At 46.8% G+C, this 21,323-nt stretch overlaps 1 pseudogene across 1 annotated transcript in view; it reads right to left on the bottom strand.

Moving 5' to 3' along the window:
• Positions 1-312: 312 nt before the first annotated feature.
• The window catches only part of LOC309568927 (KICSTOR complex protein kaptin-like), a 43,777-nt pseudogene continuing 22,766 nt past the window's right edge, over positions 313-21,323 (bottom strand). The window contains exon 3 of the transcript in view: positions 313-1,187. The product of the transcript in view is annotated as a KICSTOR complex protein kaptin-like (transcript). The remainder of the gene's footprint in view (positions 1,188-21,323) is intronic.

Raw genomic sequence — 21,323 nt, forward strand, 5'->3', positions numbered from 1 at the left:
TGGCCTAAGCCACTATAGTTATCCTGCCTTTGAAATATTTTTTTGTTTTGGCCATGCCTTTGCAGTCATTCCCTAAAAACCCTCTTTTGAGCCATCTTCTGAGGTTGCAGGCGCTAGGTAGACAGACCCTTATAAGTCTATGTTGATTAAGTCTGCAGGCGCAGTCAGTGCAAATATTTCTGTTGCAGAACAAAGCAGCAACCTTGGCTATGGAATGCAGGTAAATGTACATTTGAGGCAGAGAAAAAAAGCACAAGTGCACTTAAAGCACTCTGTAGGCCAGGAAAAGTTCACTTTTATGTCTCTAATAGACTCCAAAACAGCTATTGCTTCTCCAACCTACACCTGATCAACAGTAGTTGATCTTTCATTCACATGTCCACTCTCTGAGAGAAGTCATATCTGAATATCTGTGCTGCAGTCAGGTGGGTGTTCAGAATTTGAATCCTTCTGTGTATCAGTCAAGTCTAACATCTTGGTGCGTTCTACCTTCTCTCGAAGCCGCTGGATGAGAAACTGAGATGATTTTGTCAAACTGTGCTGCAGTATGTGCAATCCTTTCAGATACACAATGGCCAGTTCATACAGCCCATCACAGGTCAAATCTACAATGGCCATGCACAGCAAGGGACTTGGAAAACTTCTCTGCCAAAGTAGCTGAAAATGTCCCTCCACAACCAGTCGCTGTACGTACTTGTAACACAGAAGCTCCTGCCCATATGTTCCCAGTAAAATCTCTGACTCACCGTCAAAGTCCACATCAGCGGCCACAGCACAAACGACACTGTCAAACTGGTCACTTTCAGGTAGAAGGACCTTTTCTCGGAGTCCATTTTGAAGAATGTTCCTATAAACAGCAGACAGCTCTATAGTACTGGTCACCAGGACGCTGTACTCCTTAAAGGTATGTTCATTGCAAGCATCATCTCAAGGACACCGCGGTTCTGCTGCACGCTGTGCACAGGGCATCCTGAAGATCAGCAACTTGGAGAGAGGACCATTCTGTTCCAGTGACCAGTTCTGCAAAATCTCTCGCTTTCCTTGATCAACATGTGAGATGCAAAAATATCCACTTTGATATCCGTATGCCGTAATGCATCTTTGGGTATCTGGGATGTTATGAACACTCAACCATGTAACATTATAAGTAAGACCCCAAAAGAATTTGCGGCCAGCTATAGCGATTGCTTGGAATAAAAACGCATAAAACTAATGGTGGGCTTCAAATAAAGTGCTGGGTGCTATCAAATAATCCAATAACAATGAACCATTAAATTCTAAAATTTAAGGTAAATATCACAAAAGTAAAATGAATGACGGATAAGCAGTAAAATTATTGATGGCGAGGAAGGTGCTAAAAGTGAGTGCAAAAACAATCAAATAATATGCAAAATCAATAATATCAAAGTACATAAAATATACAATAAATTACATCAATAGGTGCCTCAAGTGCAAATGTGCAGGTAAAAAAGTCCATATAAAAGTTCATAAGTGACTCAGGTGAGAATACAAGTATATCTTGAGTGCCAATAAAAGGAAAAGTGCAGGTGCTCTGTGTTGAATCCTCCAATGATCCAAATGCTGGTACTTGTGGTGTCACCGTGGGGGATAATAGGAGAATACACTCACCAGATGTTGTTGGTAGGGATGATCGAACGGTTCGGGTCGACCATCGGTTCGACCTGAACATTGGGTGTTCGAAATTCGACTGAATTCCGTACTTTTTGCGGTAAAAGTTCGGAATTCGGCCACCAGAACTGCCCAAAATGCAATGGGACAGGAACTGGGCTTTAAAAGCCCATGAATGGCCCAGAAACATCAGTAAAATGTGACTGGAGTGACTACGGGGCCCAGAGCCCAATGAGGAGTGAATACGCCACCCAGTATATAACATAGCCCCGCCAAAACTCTAGCACTGTAATACAGGGGCTGTGGAAGAGAGTGGAAGCATTTGTGTTTCTCCTGCTGCTTGTAAAGCTCCAGTGTCATTTTGCAATTATTAGTGTGAGGAAAGGGATATGCAGTGTAGTTAGGGTACTATATACCACTATAGTTAGATTCAAAAATCTAGTTTTTGTAGGGATAGCTTTACGTGTCAGGGTGACCGTAGTGTAGTTTAGGGTGAACTGACTCTGCCATGTCAGGGTGACCAAACTCTGCCATGTCAGGGTGACCAAACTCTGCCATGTCAGGGTGACCATAGTGTAGTTTAGGGTGAACTGACTCTGCCATGTCAGGGTGACCATGATTCTGGGTTAGGGGTATAAATATATACATATATATATATATCAAAAACGAAAATTTTCTAAGAACTTTTTTTGCCTCATTCATAGTGCCTTGGGCATGACCCAGAACCCTAGATACTTTTTAGGGGCATTTATTGGGTTTTAGGGCTTCAAAATGGTGTTTTTTGATTCCATAAGTTTGGGTCCCATTGATTTCAATTGGGTTCTGGAATCCGAACCGAACTTTTGGGAAATTCGGGTGTTCTGGTCGAACCAAACTTTTCAAAAGTTCGATCATCCCTAGTAAGCACCCCATCCCTCTGAGTTCGGGAGCAGAAGCACATGCATACGTAAGTCATTAAATTCATTAAAGTGTATTTTTTCCCCAAAAAAATTGTGTTTGAAAGATCGCTGTGCAAATACAGTTGGACATAAAATATTGCAATGACCGCCATTTTATTCTCTAGGATCTCTGTTTAAAAAAAAAAAATAAATAAATAAAAAATAATATATATATATATATATATATATATATATATATATATATATATATATATATATATATATATGTTTGGGGGTTCTAAGTGATTTTCCAGCAAAAACAGAATTTTTGTAAGAACTTACCGTAAAATTATTTTCTCTGAGTCCTCTGACAGTCGCCGCCCATTCATACAGTCTTCACTTATGGGTATTGTCCTTATCAATAGGGGTAAACTAGGCAAAAGATTTTTGTTAAAATCATACATAAAAGCATTTGCATGTACACACCCACAGGGGGCTGTCACTCTGGACCATACCCTCATGCTAGCAACATTCTCAACTCAGTTTGGTAGCAAGCAGTATATAGATCCAACAACCCCAAAAATTTCTGTTTTCTCTTATGTCCTCTGACAGTCGCCGCCCACTCATACAGTCTTCACTTATGGGACGTCCCAAAGCAGTGTAGACTTGAGGGGTGGGAAACGCAACCGCCACAAGGGTAACGCAACACCCAGGTCAGAGTAGGAACCTTATCGCCAAGATAAAGGCAAAAAAACACTGGGCAACAGGAAGCTCAACAGGAGCAACAAAACCCAGGAAAGCAAAAACCAAGGGGTTAATCCCCCAACAGTAGGGGACAGATGCCAATCTGTAACGTCCCCCTAAAGTACAGCCACACTCAGAACTGTGCAGGCAAAGGAGGCATCGGCCAAAGCCAAAACATCAAGTTTGCAAAATATGGTAAAGGTATGCACGGCCGACCAAGTCGCCGCTTTTCATACCTGGGACACCGACGCCTGATGGCGAAAAAACCCAAGACGCACTCACCGCCCTGGTAGACTGTGCCGGAACAGGGAAAGGTGGAACCTGTTCCCCAAGCGAATAGGCCAGTACAATCGCCTGCCTGATCCATTTAGAAATGTTTGCCGCAGACGCAGCCGTACCCCTTCTGAGGTCCCTCAGGAAGGACAAAGAGAGAATCCAACATTCTGAAGGATACAGTAGACGACAGGTAGACCCTGATCGCCCTGACAACAGCTAAGGAATACAAGGCAAACTCCTTAGGGTGCTTAGGCTTCGCACGCAGCGAAGGCAAAACAATATCCTCAATGAGATGGAAAGCAGAAACCACCTTAGGAAGGAAGGATTGATGAGGTCGCAAGACCACCTTGTCCCCAAGGGCAATTAGGTAGGGAAAGCGGCAGGACAAGGCCGCCAACTCCGACCCTCTGCGAGCAGATGTGATAGCCACTAAAAAGGCAACTTTCCGTGACAGTGCTGGCAGAGAAAACTCCCAGATATTTTCAAAGGGAGGACGTAGGAAAACAGACAGGACCAGATTCAAGTCCCAAGGAGCTAACGGCGCCCTCCTAGGGGGAGCCAGATGACGCACACTTTGAACAAAAGTGCGGATCAAGTAATTTGATGCGCAGAGGGCGCTGGAAAAGAATAGCCAGCGTGGATATCTGACCTTTAATAATGGGCAGCACCAAACGCTGATCCACACCAGATTGCCGGAAGGCTAGCACCCTCGCCACCGAAAAGCAGCGAGGATGGAAACCCAGAGATTCACATCAGGCAAAATAAGCCTTCCAGGTACGATAATAGATCTTACCAGAAGAGGCCTTCCTAGCCTTCAGGAGGGTAGGAATGACCACCATTAAGAGACCTCGATCTCTCAGGACCTGGCTTTCAACAGCCATGCCGCAAAGCCAGCGACCATAAAGCAGGATGGAAGATCGGCCCCTGCGACAGCAGATCGTCTCGTGAGGGGAGCCGCCAAGGAGGCTCGACGACCAGTTGCATGATGTCCGCATACCAGGACCGGCGCGACCAGTCTGGAGTCACTAGGAACACCTGCTTTTGGTACCGAGGCCAACCTGCGATGGAATCGGGACAACAATTGAATCGGAGGAAAGGCATAGATCAGACTATACTGATTCCACAGCACCACCAATGCGTCCGAGGCGTCTGCCAGAGGATCGCGTCTGCCACAAACCTTTCCACCTCATTGTTGAGATGAGACACGAACAGATCCACGTCTGGGGATCCCCATCGTGCACACAGCATCTGAAAACACCTCTGGGCGTAGGGACCATTCCCCTTGGTCCAGGGTCTGGCGGCTCAGATAGTCGGCTTGCCAGTTCTCCACACCCGGAACATGAACTGCCGAAAGTGCCGAGACCCGCGTCTCGGCCCATAACAGAATCTCAGGCACTTCCTTGGCCGCCCAGGCAAGGTGCCCCCTTGGTGATTGATGCATGCCACTGCAGTCTGCACACGCACAGGGCGGTCCTGCAGATGACCCAACCAATGCAAAAAACATAGGTTGATCGCTCTTAGTTCCAACACATTTAACGGCAGAGAGGATTCCTCTTCCGATCAAGTGCCCTGGGCAGACAAAGTGCCCAGAATACCGCTCCAGCCCGAAAGGCTGGCATCCGTGGCGACCACCATCCATGGTATTGTGCAAACGGTATCGCCTCGAAGGCTGACACCAACAACCCCAGGACCCGCATGCAGGTCCTGAGGGACGAGGAATGTTGCCCCCAAGGGACCTGACCTCGCTCTGTAGAGTCTGGAGTTATACCCCCGGCAGGAAGACTTTTGCTTGAGCAGAGTCCAGAATCATCCCCAGGTAAGGGAGCTGGACAAAAGGGGACAACATCGACTTCTGGAAGTTGAAGGTCCACCCAAACTCCTGGAGTATCTGAACCGTGGTAGCCAGATCGCGTACCAAGGTCACACTGGAACTCGACCTTAACAGGAAATTGTCCAGATATCCCAGGATTGCAATCCCCTGCGCCCACAACAGGGCCAGGACAGGAGCCAATATTTTGGTAAACACCCTTGGGGCCGAAGCGAGACCGAAAGCAACGCCATGAATTGATAGTGCTCCTGCAATCTCGAATCAGAGGTACCTCTGATGACCCTCATAAATGGGGATGTGTAAATACGCATCCTTGAGGTCGACGGACGCCAGGAAATCTCCCAGACTCAGAGAGGCCACCACCAATCGAACAGATTCCATGCAGAATTTCTGAACTCGCACGAAGCGGTTCATAACTTCAAGTCCGGAATCGGACGTGCCTTGCCCTCCTCTCTGGGCACTGTGAACAGATTCGAGTAAAAACCCTGACATTTGTCCCGATGAGGCACTGGGACAATCACCCCCTGGGTGAGCAGATCCTGCACTGCCCGATGGAGATCGAGGAGACGATCCGGGGTTCAATGAAGATTTGAGGGGAAGAATCTGTCTGTCGGGCGTGATCGAAAGTTGATCTTGCACCCCGATCGGTTGGAGCCAAGGTTCGGGAAAAGAGCGCAGACTTCCCCCCCCACCCCTGAAGCGGGTGAGGGCGCCCATCAGGTGGAGGCGGTCTGGAACGGTGCGGTAGGGCTTCTGCAGACCACTCGGGCCACTCGGGCCCTTGAAGGGTTTGCCCTTGTCTAGTGCCCTAAAGGCACAAAAGACCCCTGGTTGGTTTTAAAGGAAGGGCCCCGCTTACCGCGGAAGAAATTACCCTTAGCCACTTGGGGTAGAAGAGTCTCTCACCCCCAGTGACCCCCTAACCAACACATCCAGGGATCCCCCAAAAAGTCTGTTCCCCGCATAAGGGATGTCAGCCACCGTCCCCTAGGAAAACAGCGCAGCCGACAGGTGTTTTAAAAACACACAATGCGACGGATGTGCACCGCGCATGCAGACAAACGTGAGACCAGAGGGGCCTCATCCCAGGTCGTGTCACACAGGTATAGTACAGCATGATAAACCTGTTCCATCATGGCCATCGCAGCAGGGGGAGCAGAATCCGCCTGCATGGCGCGTTGAATAACTTTAATCCACTCCAGCACAGCCCGAGAGACTAGAACTGAAGCGAACCCGGGTTTCAGCAAGGAACCCACCACCATATAGCAGTGGCGGGTAATAGACTCCACCCATCTGTCCGCCGGGTCCCTAAACACCGGGCATTAGAGTGGCCTTATTCAACCTGGACACAGTGTGGTCCACCTTAGGGGCCACAGTCCAGCGCAAATCCGTGGGAGACGCGCAGGGATAACGGTACTCAACAGCCTAGGTACCACAAAGTTGCACTTTAGATTGCGCCAATGTTCATTCACCATTGCTTGAAATTCGGAGTGACAGGGAAAAAAAAAACCTGAACCGATTTCTGGGTCCTGGGGGTCCCAAAGGATGACCGCGTACCCTGCTCGTGGGGCACATCCTCCAAATGCAGCGTTTCTGTGACAGAACTAATGAGCGCAGCCATAGCAGCGCAATCTCCGGCAGCCCTGGCGGGGGAAACTTCCCCCTCCTCCACTTCCCCCTCCGACTGGGAGGACTGAGACCCCACAGGGGGTACACTGTCCGTGACAACCATATCAGAATCTGAATCAGAAGAAGGTGAAGGCCTGGCCCATTCCCTAAAAGACTGTTCAGACATCAGCAGATCCACCTATGATGCTAAAGTCACCAGTGCAGCGCCAAGGGAGCTCTGCTCAGAGCTGGGGGGAATTTGCTATCCAGGGAATCCATAATAAATCTAATGAAAGTTTGGAAAGCGCTGGCCCTTTAAGTATTAACCGATGCGGATCGCACCGCGAGGTACCTCAGCAGCAATGAAATAGTGTCACAAGTAACCAACAGGAAAGTGACTGCCAGCATGAAAAAAATGACCCAAGAGAAGCTAAAAGACCCCCAGAAGGTATACATACAACCTCCACGCTTTGCTGGAACGATCTGCAGTCTGATTAAAGGAAATTATGTAATCCGCTAGAGGACACAGACTAAGGGAAAATGGCCGCCTATGTAATGTAATGGGGAGGCTTCGGGAAAATGGCCGCCGAGCCCATGTATTGGAAGGACCGTGCCACATCCAAGATGGCGCCGGAAGGGCGCAAAATTGCTGCAGGGAGGAGCGCAGAGCCCATAATGAAGCTGAATAGCGCGCCCACACTAAAAAATGGCGGCCCTGCATTTTTTTGCAGCAGGCCACCCACACATGTCTGACACCTCCACAAAGCACACAAAAGGTACACATCGGGGAGAGGGACCCCCCGCGACCCCCCCACAGCGCGGCAGAACCGCAATAGTGCCCACAGGGACAGGGAGAGACCGGGAAGGACACTGACAGACATGAGGGGAATAATACAGACATCACAGACAGACTGTCATCCCCAACACAGAGGCCCCACAGACACCCCCCACATAGAGGGGTTATTCACCGACCAGCGATAGCGTGGGTGCCGCCATGAGACGGGAAGCATCCCACCCCAGGTGGTGGGGGTACCGTCAGCCAAACAGGACGCCAGCTACACGCGGCGTACGGCAGTAGAGTCATCCTAGTGAAGTAGCCACATTCGCGGGCAGTGTCCCTGAGGACAGGGACAGGTCATTTGCGAGGCCTGGGCGTATGCATAGCCTGCTAAACGCTCGATGGCAGGCTGGGATTCCGTTAGGTTCTCTGTCCTGAAATACCAGGACAACCAGTCCGATTCCCAGCTCCGCAAGCGCTGTAGTCTTCTGATCTGACTAACTAGGCACAGGAACAAATAAAATTCTATCATGAGAAAGAGAAAAATCGCTTTTTCAGAAATAAAATGAAATAAGAAAAGTAGAGAGGCTGAGACCTGCAAGGGAAAGCCTGTCTACTCCTTAGCTAGGCAAAAGACAAACTGAGTTGAGAATGCTGCTAGCATGAGGGTATGGTCCAGAGTGACAGCCCCCTGTGGGTGTGCACATGCAAATGTTTTTATGTATGATTTTAACAAAAATCTTTTGCCTAGTTTACCCCTATGGATAAGGACAATACCCATAAGTGAAGACTGTATGAGTGGGCGGCGACTGTCAGAGGACGTAAGAGAAAAATACATATTTTTATTTGTAAAACAACAATTGTCAGAAAATGCCAGGTTCAGCAAGTGATTAACTGCCCCCCCAGCATGGTGCACAAGCAGGGTGCCTCTTCTGCCCCCTGTCTCAGCCTGACTCTGACCCCATCTGTATAGCGTGTATAATAATGCAGGATACGTTTTTTAAATTAGACAACTTACTGACCTTCTGGATTTTCTGGTTGTAAACACTTTGGATGTTGTATGTGTTCTAATACTGAGTCTAAAGTGAACCTGTTTTCTTCAGAGGTCATTCTTTTTTTTTGATGTCCATTCAGCCTATAGAAATTAGAAAATTAATATTTAAAAAAAATGGATGTTAGTTTCTTTTCGGCTGCTTTGAGTTTTTAATTTACAGGACTCTTCTTAAAGTGTATTCCCACTTTTACAGCCAAATTGGGATGATACCTACCTTAAATTTGATATGTGTCCCCATTCTTATAGCATAACTTAAAAGAAATATTTAAAAATGACAGCTTATCTTTTTTAGATGCTCTTTTCTGGACTCTCCAGACTCTAGGGAGTTCTCTTAGTTTATGAAGGGGCTGGGCAGTTGTGTTTGCCATAAATAACCTGGTCTGTATTGTGTAGGCAGATCTTCATTACCAATTATAAGATTTGAACATTGTCTGTCCTAACAGAGAATTAAATGTGTAGGGGCTGGGCCTCTTGCATTGTATGCTATTGAGGACAGACTTGGGACAGACTCACTCTAACATTGTTTGAAAAACCTTGCAGTTAGCCATGACACCTGCTGATGTGAAACATCTAAAAAGATAAAGAAAATGTATACAAAAAAACAATTATGGCATGTGGCATGCTGTGTGAATGGGATTACATAAGGAATATATTTATTTATTTGAGGTACTTATATAGCAGCAGCAATGTATGCAGCACTTTACATATATATTGTACTTTCACATCAGACCCTGCCCTCGAGGAGCTTACAGTCTATGATCCCTTACAAATTCATACATACACATACTAAGGCTAATTTAGACAGGAGCCAATTAACCTACTAGCATGTCTTTGGAGTGTGGGAGGAAATCAAAGTATCGGGAGGAAACCCACACAGGCACAGGTAGAACATGCAAATTCCAGACAGGTAGTGTCGTGATTGAGATTTAAACTGATAACTCTAGTACTGCCAGGCAGAGGTGCTACCCACTCAGCCACTGTGGGCTTTTTCAAATTTGACAAGAAAATTGGAAATACAAATTAATAAATACATTTGCACATCAAAATGAAAATTTGAAAAAGAAAATAAATGGACAAAGCTGCAAGCACAACAGCTTATGTATTAAACCATCAATAAAAATGTATTAGTGCTGTGCAATGTATATAACGCATGTGCAATCAAACGTGACGATATTTAAATTAAATGTGACACTCTTGAATAAAGTATAAATATTATTGCAATAAATGAATTACTTGATTACTTAAACCACATTCATGTACAACTAAGTCCCGGTGTGAGGAAATAAAATCCACTCAAAATCACTCAACACAATAAATGAATCCTGTGGTTAAAAAACATAATTTTTAATTCCAAAAGTTTGTGTGTAAAAAAGTGAAATGGTGAAATACATTTGGGACAGTCAAACTGAATTGTGCAGACCATCACCACAGCCCCGAAGGTATTGTCTCACCTCTCTGATGGGCGCTTCTATGCAGTGGGCAATAAATCCCCTTTGTAATAAGCCCATGATCTCTGATGGCAGCTGAAGGTAGATAAAGTAATGGACACACACCACGTGTTGTTAATCAGGACCATGTACACAGCAGTACTGAGCCTTAAGCCCCATACACACAATCAGATTATCGAACGATCTGTTGTCTGTTTTTTGTGGCATGCTAGTCTGATGTGGAAAGTGAAGAGGTTATTTTCATACAAATTTTCCCGTACGACAGAATTCTACTTCAGAAGTGATGTCATGTGCTGGATTTTTTTGTATGTGTTCTTTCATCTCTGAGCATGCCTAGTCTTGCTCTTAAAACAATCCGAAAATCGGCAGATCGGTCATCGGACGAAATTTTCCTTCTGATTTTCTTATCGTGTGTACGGGCCTTTAGATGCAAGTGTCAAGTGCCTAGCTCAAAAAGAGAATTGTCTTATAGTGTTCACTGTATATAATGAGTTCATTGTAAAAACAAAAAAAAAAAAAAAAAAAAAACATTAAATATGCACTCGCTTTGTGAATTTGCATGACAAGCATAGGAGTCAAAGAACGTATTGAGCCTTTGTCTCCCCTCACATCCTGATCTATTATGCAGGCAAACTGTGCTGCTAAGGGATCAGTGAAAGTAAGCAGCCCGCTGTAAACCTTGCTTTCTCTGGTTTGTGGGATCAAATTGATGTTAATTTTCAACCATAGTCGGGGCCGGCCCTACCATTGGTCCAAATGGGTCCATTGGACTCAGGCAGAACTTTGAGAGGGGCAGCAAATTGACTCCCAAGATTTTTTGTCCAGCAGTTTTATGTGCCATCAGTTTGCGGGGCATTACGGGAGGCATTTCCCCAGCTCATACTGCCACCCGTAGTGCAAACTGATGAGTATGAGGAGGCGTCTCCTCCTGGGAGCGCCCCTCACGTTATTGTGGGGGGCACAATGACGTCAGACATCAGCGCACTCTTTCTCACGCAGGACAGGCTGGATCTTCTAGGGCGGTGGGTGCGGCAGACACAGGAGTGACAGGGGTGACAGGAGGATAGACAGTGGGTGTTTGGTGGACCAGTCCGGTGGTGAGTTATGGAAGAAGATAACAGTATATATAATATTTTCAAGATGTTATATATAATGGATGTGGGGACCCTTTTGGTGGGTGTGATTTTTTTTTTTTTTGGAGGGGGGGAGGGGGGTGGCAGCATTTCACTCTTGGACCCAGACAGCACAATGTTTTGGGCCAGCCCTGACCATAGTAATGAGAAAATTCAAAACAGGCCCGGACTGGGACAAAAAATAGGCCCGGGCATTTTGGACTGAGCAGCCCGGGAAGGGGGGGGCGTGATGGGGCGGGGCATGGCATTCGTCGGGATGGTTGATGACAGGATTTAATGTTCCAGGATGTGTGGATTCGATTACGGTACCTTTTTAATCTGCACATGATTGGATGAGGAGGGGGAGGGAGGAGGAGGAGGAGGGGGGAGGGAGGAGGAGGAGGAGGAGGGAGAGAAAAGGAGGAGGAGGAGGAGGGAGAGAAAAGGAGGAGGAGGGAGAGAGGAGGAGGAGGGGGGAGAGAAGAGGAGGGAGAGAGGAGGAGGAGGAGGGGGAGAGATGAGGAGGAGGAGGGGGGAGAGAGGAGGGGGGAGAGAGGAGGAGGAGGGGGAGAGAGGAGGAGGAGGGGGGAGAGAGGAGGAGGAGGAGGGGGGGAGAGAGGAGGAGGAGGGGGAGAGAGGAGGAGGGGGGGAGAGAGAGGAGGAGGGGGGGAGAGAGGAGGAGGAGGAGGGGGGGGAGAGGAGGAGGAGGGGGGAGAGAGGAGGAGGAGGGGGAGGAGGAGGGGGGAGAGAGGAGGAGGAGGGGGGAGAGAGGAGGAGGAGGAGGGGGAGAGTGGAGGAGGAGGAGGGGGGAGAGAGGAGGAGGGGGGAGAGAGGAGGAGGGGGAGAGAGGAGGAGGAGGGGGAGAGAGGAGGAGGAGGAGGAGGGGGGGAGAGGAGGAGGAGGAGGAGGGGGAGAGAGGAGGAGGAGGAGGAGGAGGGGGGAGAGAGGAGGAGGAGGGGGAGAGATGAGGAGGAGGGGGGGGGAGAGGAGGAGGAGGGGGAGAGAGGAGGAGGGGGGGAGAGAGGAGGAGGAGGGGGTAGAGAGGAGGAGGAGGGGGGAGAGAGGAGGAGGAGGAGGAGGGGGGAGAGAGGAGGAGGAGGGGGTGGGAGAGAGAGGAGGAGGGGGGTGGGAGAGAGAGGAGGGGGGTGGGAGGAGAGGAGGAGGGGGAGGAGAGGAGGAGGAAGAGGGGATAGGAGTAGGGGGGAGGAGGAGGGGGGTAGAGAAGGGAGGAGAGGAGGAGAGAGGGGGGAGGAGAGGGGAGAGAGGGGGATGGAGGAGAGAGGGGGGAGAGAGGGGGGAGGAGAGAGGGGGAGGAGAGAGGGGGGAGATGGGGGGAGAGGGGGGAGAAGGGGGGAGGAGAGAGGGGGGGAGAAGGGGAGGAGAGAGGGGGGGAGAGAGGGGGGGGGAGGAGAGGAGGGGGGAGAAGGGGGGGGAAGGGGGGGAGGAGAGGGGAGGAGGGCTGAGAGAGAGAGAAAGGGGAGTGAGGTGGGTGATGAGAGAGACCCCTAGCCCTCTCCCTATCCCCACTGTGTTACATTGTCCCAGTGACCAGTCTGTCTGAAGATGTGCTGGCCAGGTATCTATGTGTATGGATTGGACGGTACCTTAAGTTCCTGCCTTCAGCCATGTCAGTCTGGCTGTGATCGTCCAGTAAGTTCCACTGGCTCCCGCAGCAGCCTGCGCCTCCCGCCTGTCCTCCGTTCCAGGCAGCTCTGTGCCCGGCCGCAATCAGCCTATCCTCCGGCCGGGTCTGGGCCGGTTAGAGTGAAGAGGAAGTTGGAGGAGCCGTCCATGCTCTCTCTGGGTACGCTGCGCCCGCTGATTCTCGCCTCTTTAGGTGGCGAGGTAAAGGAGGAGGCGGCCGCCGTGGAGCTCTTCTCCCAAGTCCCAGACTCAGACAGGGCCCGCCGATCGTATACAGCCAGGTAGAGAAGACTAGAGGCACACTGAGAAGCTCCAGGCGGCGGGCGCCCTCTCCTCCCAGCGCCGGCCCTGGCCATGTCTCAGACTCCGAGAGAGTGACTGACAGTCTCAGTAGTTTGTGATGAGAGCCGCGGGCGGCCCACTGGGAAAATGCCCGGTCTGCCCTATGGTCAGTCCGGCCCTGATTCAAACAGAATAGAAAATGCTTCTTCAATTAATGAAATTCTAACTATGAATGTGGTTTTTCTTCAGAAAAAATGTTACATATTATTTTTGAAATCTGTTTATTATGTCTAGGTTTCCATTCAAATAGCAGGTTTGGATACAATTTTAGCCCTAACTAAATCAGTAGACTCAATGATGGCAAAAAATAATTGATTAACATTTTTTTTTCCAAATTTCTGTATGAATGTGGAATGACTTAAGAAAATTATCCAACAAAATATTGTACTTCATTGCTGCTCCTTTCAGCCACCCTTTTTCTGATAATGCACTCAGATGCCATTTGATAAATACAAAGAAGATGCATTCATGCATTGCACCAGTCCTTTAAAAATAAGATTCATTCATTTTCACATATTGTAAACACTCTTTGGTTTGTGCGTTTGCTTTGTGTAACCTTAAGACATGTAAATAAATTAGATTTTCTCTGCTTTAGGGACAAATCTCTGCACAGTCATACTCCACTGAGCTAGGTCTCAATCTTGAACTGTACACTAGTCGTCAATCTTGTATAAATACAGCACAAATCCACCATTTTCTTCCACCGCCCACACATACAAGACCAGGTCTCCCAATATGAAACATCTGCTCCCTTTGTTTCCTGGCTCTCTTACTTTTTTTTTTATAATTCTTCTGATTATTGATGTATTGATCCACAGGACATACATAAACTGTAAACATGGGACACTAGGTAGCTGGGAAAGGGCAATGATGGAAATGCCATTTTCAGCACTTTTAATCTTAGCAATGCTGTGAAAGAACTGCAGACCAAGGTCATATCATGCAAATGTGTTTTCAATTTTTATTTAAAAAGTACCAACTAGAATTTGTGTGTGTTGGAACTGCATTCAGAGATGAATAGAGACACACAACAGATTAACATATATATATATATATATATCCTAGAACAAATTTCTACAATTTTGTCCCAGAGCATAAACATGTACTCCATCATAGCTACTGGATATATGTTAGCATTGTTGTATGGAATTTTCTCCTTCCCAAAAGCAGCTGCATAGTTCTGTAGTCAATGTCATCTGGTAGTCAAAGGCAGCAGTGGTGGGAAACATCTCCTCAGGGAAGTGATCAATGGCACTCCATATCCACTGGCTTTTTTTTAGCCTAAAAAAATGCTGGATGAAAAACATTGGTAATAGCTTTTCGCAGTGGTGTATTAGGAGCATTTTAGAAGCGTTTAGCAGTGTTTGCCTTTTGTAAGCATTTTAGCGTATTCAGGGCAGCCATCAGAAATGTTGGGGCCCCTTACACAGCTTTAGGACTGGGCCCCCCGGTGCTTGACCACCAATCTTCCCCATGGCCCGCCCACTGGCTGTCCCACCAAATCTGCCCACTGGCCATCTTACCAAGTCCTTCAGTGCACCCACTTTTATTTTAGCACTCTTACAACTTAATATATGAAAATGAAAAGTGTATTACAAGTCATCAGTGTGAAAGTGTGAAAGGGGCCTTCAGTAATTAAGGTATAGTGTGCCCCCTTTCAATGCAGAGAGACCAGCGTGCCCCCTTTCAATGCAGTGACCAGCGTACATGCCCCCTTCAATGCAGTGACCAGCGTACATGCCCCCTTTCAATGCAGTGACCAGCGTACATGCCCACTTTCAATGCAGTGACCAGCGTACATGCCCCCTTTCAATGCAGTGACCAGCGTACATGCCCCCTTAGAATTTAGTGACCAGCGTACATGCCCCTTTAGAATTTAGTGACCAGCATACATGCCCCCTTAGAATGTAGTGACCAGCATACATGCCCCCTTAGAATGCAGTGACCAGCATACAGGCCCCCTTAGAATGCAGTGACCAGCATACAGGCCCCCTAAGAATGCAGTGACCAGCGTACAAGCCCCCTTAGAATGCAGTGACCAGCATACAGGCCCTCTTAGAATGCAGTGACCAGCATACAGGCCCCCTTAGAATGCAGTGACCAGCATACAGGCCCCCTTAGAATGCAGTGACCATAATACAGACCCCCTTAGAATGCAGTGACCATAATACAGGCCCCCTTAGAATGCAGTGACCAGCGTACAGGCCCCCTTAGAATGTAGTGACCAGCATACATGCCCCCTTAGAATGCAGTGACCAGCGTACATGCCCCCTTAGAATGCAGTGACCAGCATACATGCCCCCTTAGAATTTAGTGACCAGCGTACATGTCCCCTTAGAATGCAGTGACCAGCATACATGTCCCCTTAGAATGCAGTGCCCAGCATACATGTCCCCTTAGAATGCAGTGACCAGCGTACATGTCCCCTTAGAATGCCGTGACCAGCGTGTATGCCCCCTTAGAATGCAGTGACCAGCATACATGTCCCCTTAGAATGCAGTGACCAGCGTACATGTCCCCTTAGAATGCAGTGACCAGCGTACATGCCCCCTTTCAATGCAGAGACCAGCGTGCCTGCGTGCCCCCTTCAATGCAGTGTGCCCCCCCTGGGCGGGGATGGGGATGATGGAGTTGCATTGTGATTCTGGGTGGGGGTGAGAGTTACTAAGTGAAGAGGCTCTCCACAGTGTAATTCCATTCCCCACTCAGAATCTTCCCCAGCCATTTTTACAATGCAACTCCATCATGTCTGGAGTCTGTCTGTGTCCCATCAGGAGTCCAAACAAAAGAACAGGTGAACAAGCAGCAGGCTGCAGCGCCAGCACATTGCACATTCAAAGTTTAGTGACTTGCCCGCAGGTACATGGAGCCCTTCATTCTGCTCCATGTACCTGCGAGGGCTGGGGACACTTCCTCCTGCTGCTGCATTATGATAACCACACCCCCAAGCCTGTATGCAGGGATTTCTTCTCCTTCTCTCCTCCTCAGTCAGATGGCGGCGGTGGCGGCGGCGGTGGGGGCGGGATTCGCGTGCGGCGACGATCTTGCTGATGATTAGAACGCCCCCCACCCCCGCTAAACACGCGCACAAACAAAAGGCACAAACAGTATTATCCCATATCCCCCCCCCCCCCCCGTGGCGGGTGCGGGTGGCGGTCGTGGTGAAGTTCAGATGATAATATTTTTAAAGTGTAAGGGAAGCAGTCCCGGCTGGGCCCCTCTAGAGGCTCGGGCCCCTTACACCAGTACTGCCTGTACCCCCCTGATGGCGGCCCTGAGCGTATTCCTTAAAAACAAAAGGGAAAAAACCCAGAAAACACTATTTTTACTGTTTAGGAGCCTTAAGCTGCATTGAGGAACATTTAGGGGCATATCTGCTGGATAAACGCTCAAAGAAACTCTACAAAAACTATTTTTTTTCTGCTCCTAGACACTGAAACTCAAAAAATGCTACTAGCCTAAATTAGTGTGCATGGACACATAGATTAATACTGTTTAACTTTGAGTAGAAAAAAATGGTAATAGCACCTTCTAGGAGCTTAACAAAATGCTAGTGTGCATGGAGCCTTAAAGCTAAATTCCAGGGATTCAGCCACTTTGTAAAATCTGCTGGCTTACTATGAGTTTATTCTAATAAGGTGCATGCCACCTCATGGACTTATCTCTTTTGTTTACAACTGACAGCTTCATTGAGTGTCAGGAGTACAGCTATCACTATACTTCCAGCATGCTGGCAGGAGATATGCTGTCTTCTCACACGCAGCAGTTATGCCCGCCCCTCCCCTCTACTTGTCTATTCACAGAAGTATTTATATTTTGTGAATAGGTTCACATAATAAAAAGCATTCTGTGACTGGACAGGACAAGAGGAGAGGCAGCACAGCAGCTGTGGTAGCTATACTCCCAGTGCTCAGTAAAAATGTAAACTGTAAATAAAAGATATAAGTCCATGAGGTGGTATGAATAAGAAAGCACATTTTACAAAGTGGCTGGATTCCTGGAGATCAGCTTTAACATTACTGCTGGTGCATTTGTTCTTCCATTGACAGCAACATTGGGACTTAGTTTTCCTCCCACTGACACCAACACTGGAATATGATTTCTCCCACTGATACTATCAGAGGAGCATGTTTTTCCTTTCAATGACACCAGGTATGGAGCAATCTTCTGACCACTGATACCAATGATGCAGCTTTTTTACTGCCACTGACACCAAAAACGAGGCACTATTACTCCCCTTGAGACCACTGATGAGACATTCTTCCTCCCCTTGACACCAACAATTGGGTGTTCCTCCTAACATTGATCACACCAATGATGGGACATTCTTTTTCCAACGTACTCCTATGATGGGGCATTCTTCCTCCCATAGACAACAGACATCAGAAGATTTTTCCGACCACTGACATCAGGACATTTTTCCGACCACTGACATCAGGACATTTTTCCAACCACTGACATCAGAACATTTTTCCGACCACTGACATCAGAACATTTTTCCGACCACTGACATCAGGACATTTTTCCGACCACTGACATCAGGACATTTTTCCAACCACTGACATCAGAACGTTTTTCCGACCACTGACATCAGAACATTTTTCCGACCACTGACATCAGGACATTTTTCCGACCACTGACATCAGGACATTTTTCCAACCACTGACCACTTTTTTTTTTTTTATATTCTGCTCACTTACTAAGCAACACAACTGGTATTACCTTGATAACGACATAAAACAAAGTTTCAAGATGATTTTATTAAATAAGCTCTAATAAAATAGTCAAATTATTTTTGCCTGGGCCAAGAGGGTAAAAGTGCCCTGTATTGAAGTGGTTAATTATTTACTGTACCAATCCTGTACCAAACTACATCTCACTTGTTTTTTATGATATTATTCTGACCCATACGGCATAGGTGCATATTTAAAAACAGTTTCTGTAACTAAAGGTGGTGATGAATCATTCACTGTAATTTAAAAAAACAAGCTCCAGAAAGATTTACCTGCAGTTGAGTGTTTGGGATACATTTACTGCCATATAAATATGCTCAATGGTTTATTTATGTCTCCTTCTAATTGGATTTCCAAAATGGCAACTATCCCTAAAGTCAAATGTTTCTCTAAAACAGACAGGTTAAATCATAATCCTAAATTATCTTTTGCAGTGGCATGTGGTATACATAGTGACATTTTGAAATTTTGATCTTTAGGAAAAAATATATATATTCCAGAGGTATAAACCAAATGTTAAAAACATTAATTACCCAATTCAAAGCCCAATGGCTACCTCTTCATCAAAAAAATGGACTGCTAAAACATTGACTGGTATCATTGGTATCACTTGCCTAAATATGAAAGCAATTACAGTAAAACCTTGGTTTGAGAGTAACTTGGTTTGAGAGCGCTTTGCAAGACAAGCACATTTTTTAATTAAATTTTGACTTGATATACAAGCGATGTCTTGATATACAAGTAGCGTCATGTATAAAAAAGAAGAGAGGCGCCTCTAAAATGTAGCAATATGGTTACATTTAATGAAGGTACAACATTTAGCAACTCACATGGTTGATGATTAAAACAGGCACATCTAAGTATGCAGGCATCCGGGGTAAAGCTGTCCACATAGAGTCATAGACCATCCTCTGCACAGCCATCTTCATCATCCCTTCCCCGCTGCACTCCACAAGTGATTCAAAGCCTCACTTTCAGATCACTCTACTGCAGGCTATTCTTCCCGGTCACGATTGCAGACTGACAGTGGTGCGAGCCGGTGGTTCAGAAGATGGTCTATGTGGACAGCTTTACCCCGGATGCCTGCATACTTAGATATGCCTGTTTTAATCATCAACCATGTGAGTTGCTAAATGTTGAACCTTCATTAAATGTAACCATATTGCTACACTTAGAGGCGCCTCTCATCTCTCTTATATTCTGTATCTCTGCTAGATTTTGCTTCTAATCCCCTTGGGAAGGCTGCATATTGTGGATGGACATTTTATGGTTACACAACCTATCACATTGCTATAATCTTTGTATATAGACTATAAACTGAAGGACTTGTGGAACGAATCATCTGAGTTTCCATTATTTCTTATGGGGAAATTCGCTTTGATATAAGAGTGCTTTGGATTACAAGCATGTTTCCAGGACGAATTATGCTCGCAATCCAAGGTTTTACTGTATTTAGTTTGGTCAGGTAGGGATTAGGCTTGGTACTAGTCCGAATAGTTTAATTTTTTTATTGCAATAAATACCACAATGCTTTTAAAACAACAGATGGTTACACAATCATAGTATGCCAAGCAAAGTATTAAGGCCCCGTTCACACTGGGGCGATCCGACTTCCCGGGGCGACCTCCGAGGTCCCGGTGCGAGCAGCGCGCCGCGACCTCGGAGCGGCCGGCACAGACTTCATAACATTGAAGTCTATGACGGTCGCTCCGGGTCGCCCCAAAGAAGCTCCGGACCCTTTTTCTAAGTCAGAGCGACTTGTGTTGCTCCTATTAGAACGGGTCCGCAGCTTCCCTATGGAAGGCGACCTACGGCGACCTGTGAGGCGACCAGGTCGCCTCACAGGTCGCCCCAGTGTGAACGGGGACTTAGGAGTAAAAGGACAGTTTATTTACATATCCAAACCCAAAAACAAAAATTTAATATATAGGAGAATACAGTCCTTAAATCTGGTCATTGCCTTTGTTTTCATTTTTCGGGCTAAGAACATTAATATTTTTCTAGTGTTAACTACTTATCCTACCAATCCCCTATGAACTGGAGACGAACAAAGGCAGTTTGAAGTCCAGCCTGGTTGAAAACTATGGTTCCCTACATGTGTCATTGGTAAGTTCACAAGGTGAAAATATACCATGAAAATCCTGAAAAAAAGAAACATAATGTAGCCACCACATTTAAGGACTGGTAAGCTGCAAAATTTAAAATATTTGTTTTTGGGTTTAAAAGCAGGATATTGTTTCAAAGGCAACTGTTGCTTAAATTGCAACATTTAAACAATTAACACTTTTCACTGTAATGGGATAATTGAAACTAGGCACCTTTGAAAATTAAAAAAAAACTATTTTATATAAGTTTTCTTTACTAAATGTATTATAATTAAGACTAAACATAACACATATGACAACGTGCACACCCCCTGCAAAATCCATGCTGTCACTGGCTACAGTGAGATTTTGTCAGCAGGTCCCAGCCAATGACTTATGTCTGAGACCTGCTGATTGGCTGTAGCCAATTACAGCACTGAGATCTGGGATTACATACATACAGGGCTCTGCACATAGATCAGCGATCTGGCTGTTTCTTCTCCCTGCAAACGGGGAGAAAAAAGTTAGTAAAAGCAGCACATATTACACACATTACACAAGATGAACCTCAAGGCAGGAAGCTACTGCTGTGCTGCCATTTTAATTGTCCAAAGTGCTAGTACGGATAAAGCCCCGTACACAAACTTACCGATTGTCGGCCGTAAATATTTCGACCGATCGGCCGATTGTAGGCTTGTTAGTATGATGCTTCCGACAGCCGACAGCGCATTTTCGGCTGAACAGAATCTGTCGTGCAGGCATTAAAATTTTTGTTGGCCAACACCAGAACGGCCGATTGTTCGCCAGTCAGTATAGATTTCGGCCGACAGACAGCAGATTAGCAAGACTGGGCATGCTCAGAAAAGAAAAAAGACAAGGAAAGTTAACCATCACATGACATCACTTCTGCAGTCGGCTGTTGTTGGCTGACAAAATTCGTGTGCAGTCTTTTGCAGTTTTCAACAGACACGACAGCCCTGGACAAAAGACGGACGATCGTTCGGCCGACGATCGGTCCGTGTGTACGGGGCTTACTGGATAGTACAGTTTGTGTAGACTGTATATGCTGCATAGGGCTATTTGGGACTTTGGTGCCCATGATGTTTATAGCTCTGGAACCCAAGTACTCAAGGCTTTGTCCGTAGATGATAGAGTGGCACAAGAT

This window comes from Pelophylax lessonae (genome assembly GCF_965119305.1).
Source record: "Pelophylax lessonae genome assembly, chromosome: 12".
Classification (NCBI taxonomy): Eukaryota; Metazoa; Chordata; class Amphibia; order Anura; family Ranidae; genus Pelophylax; species Pelophylax lessonae.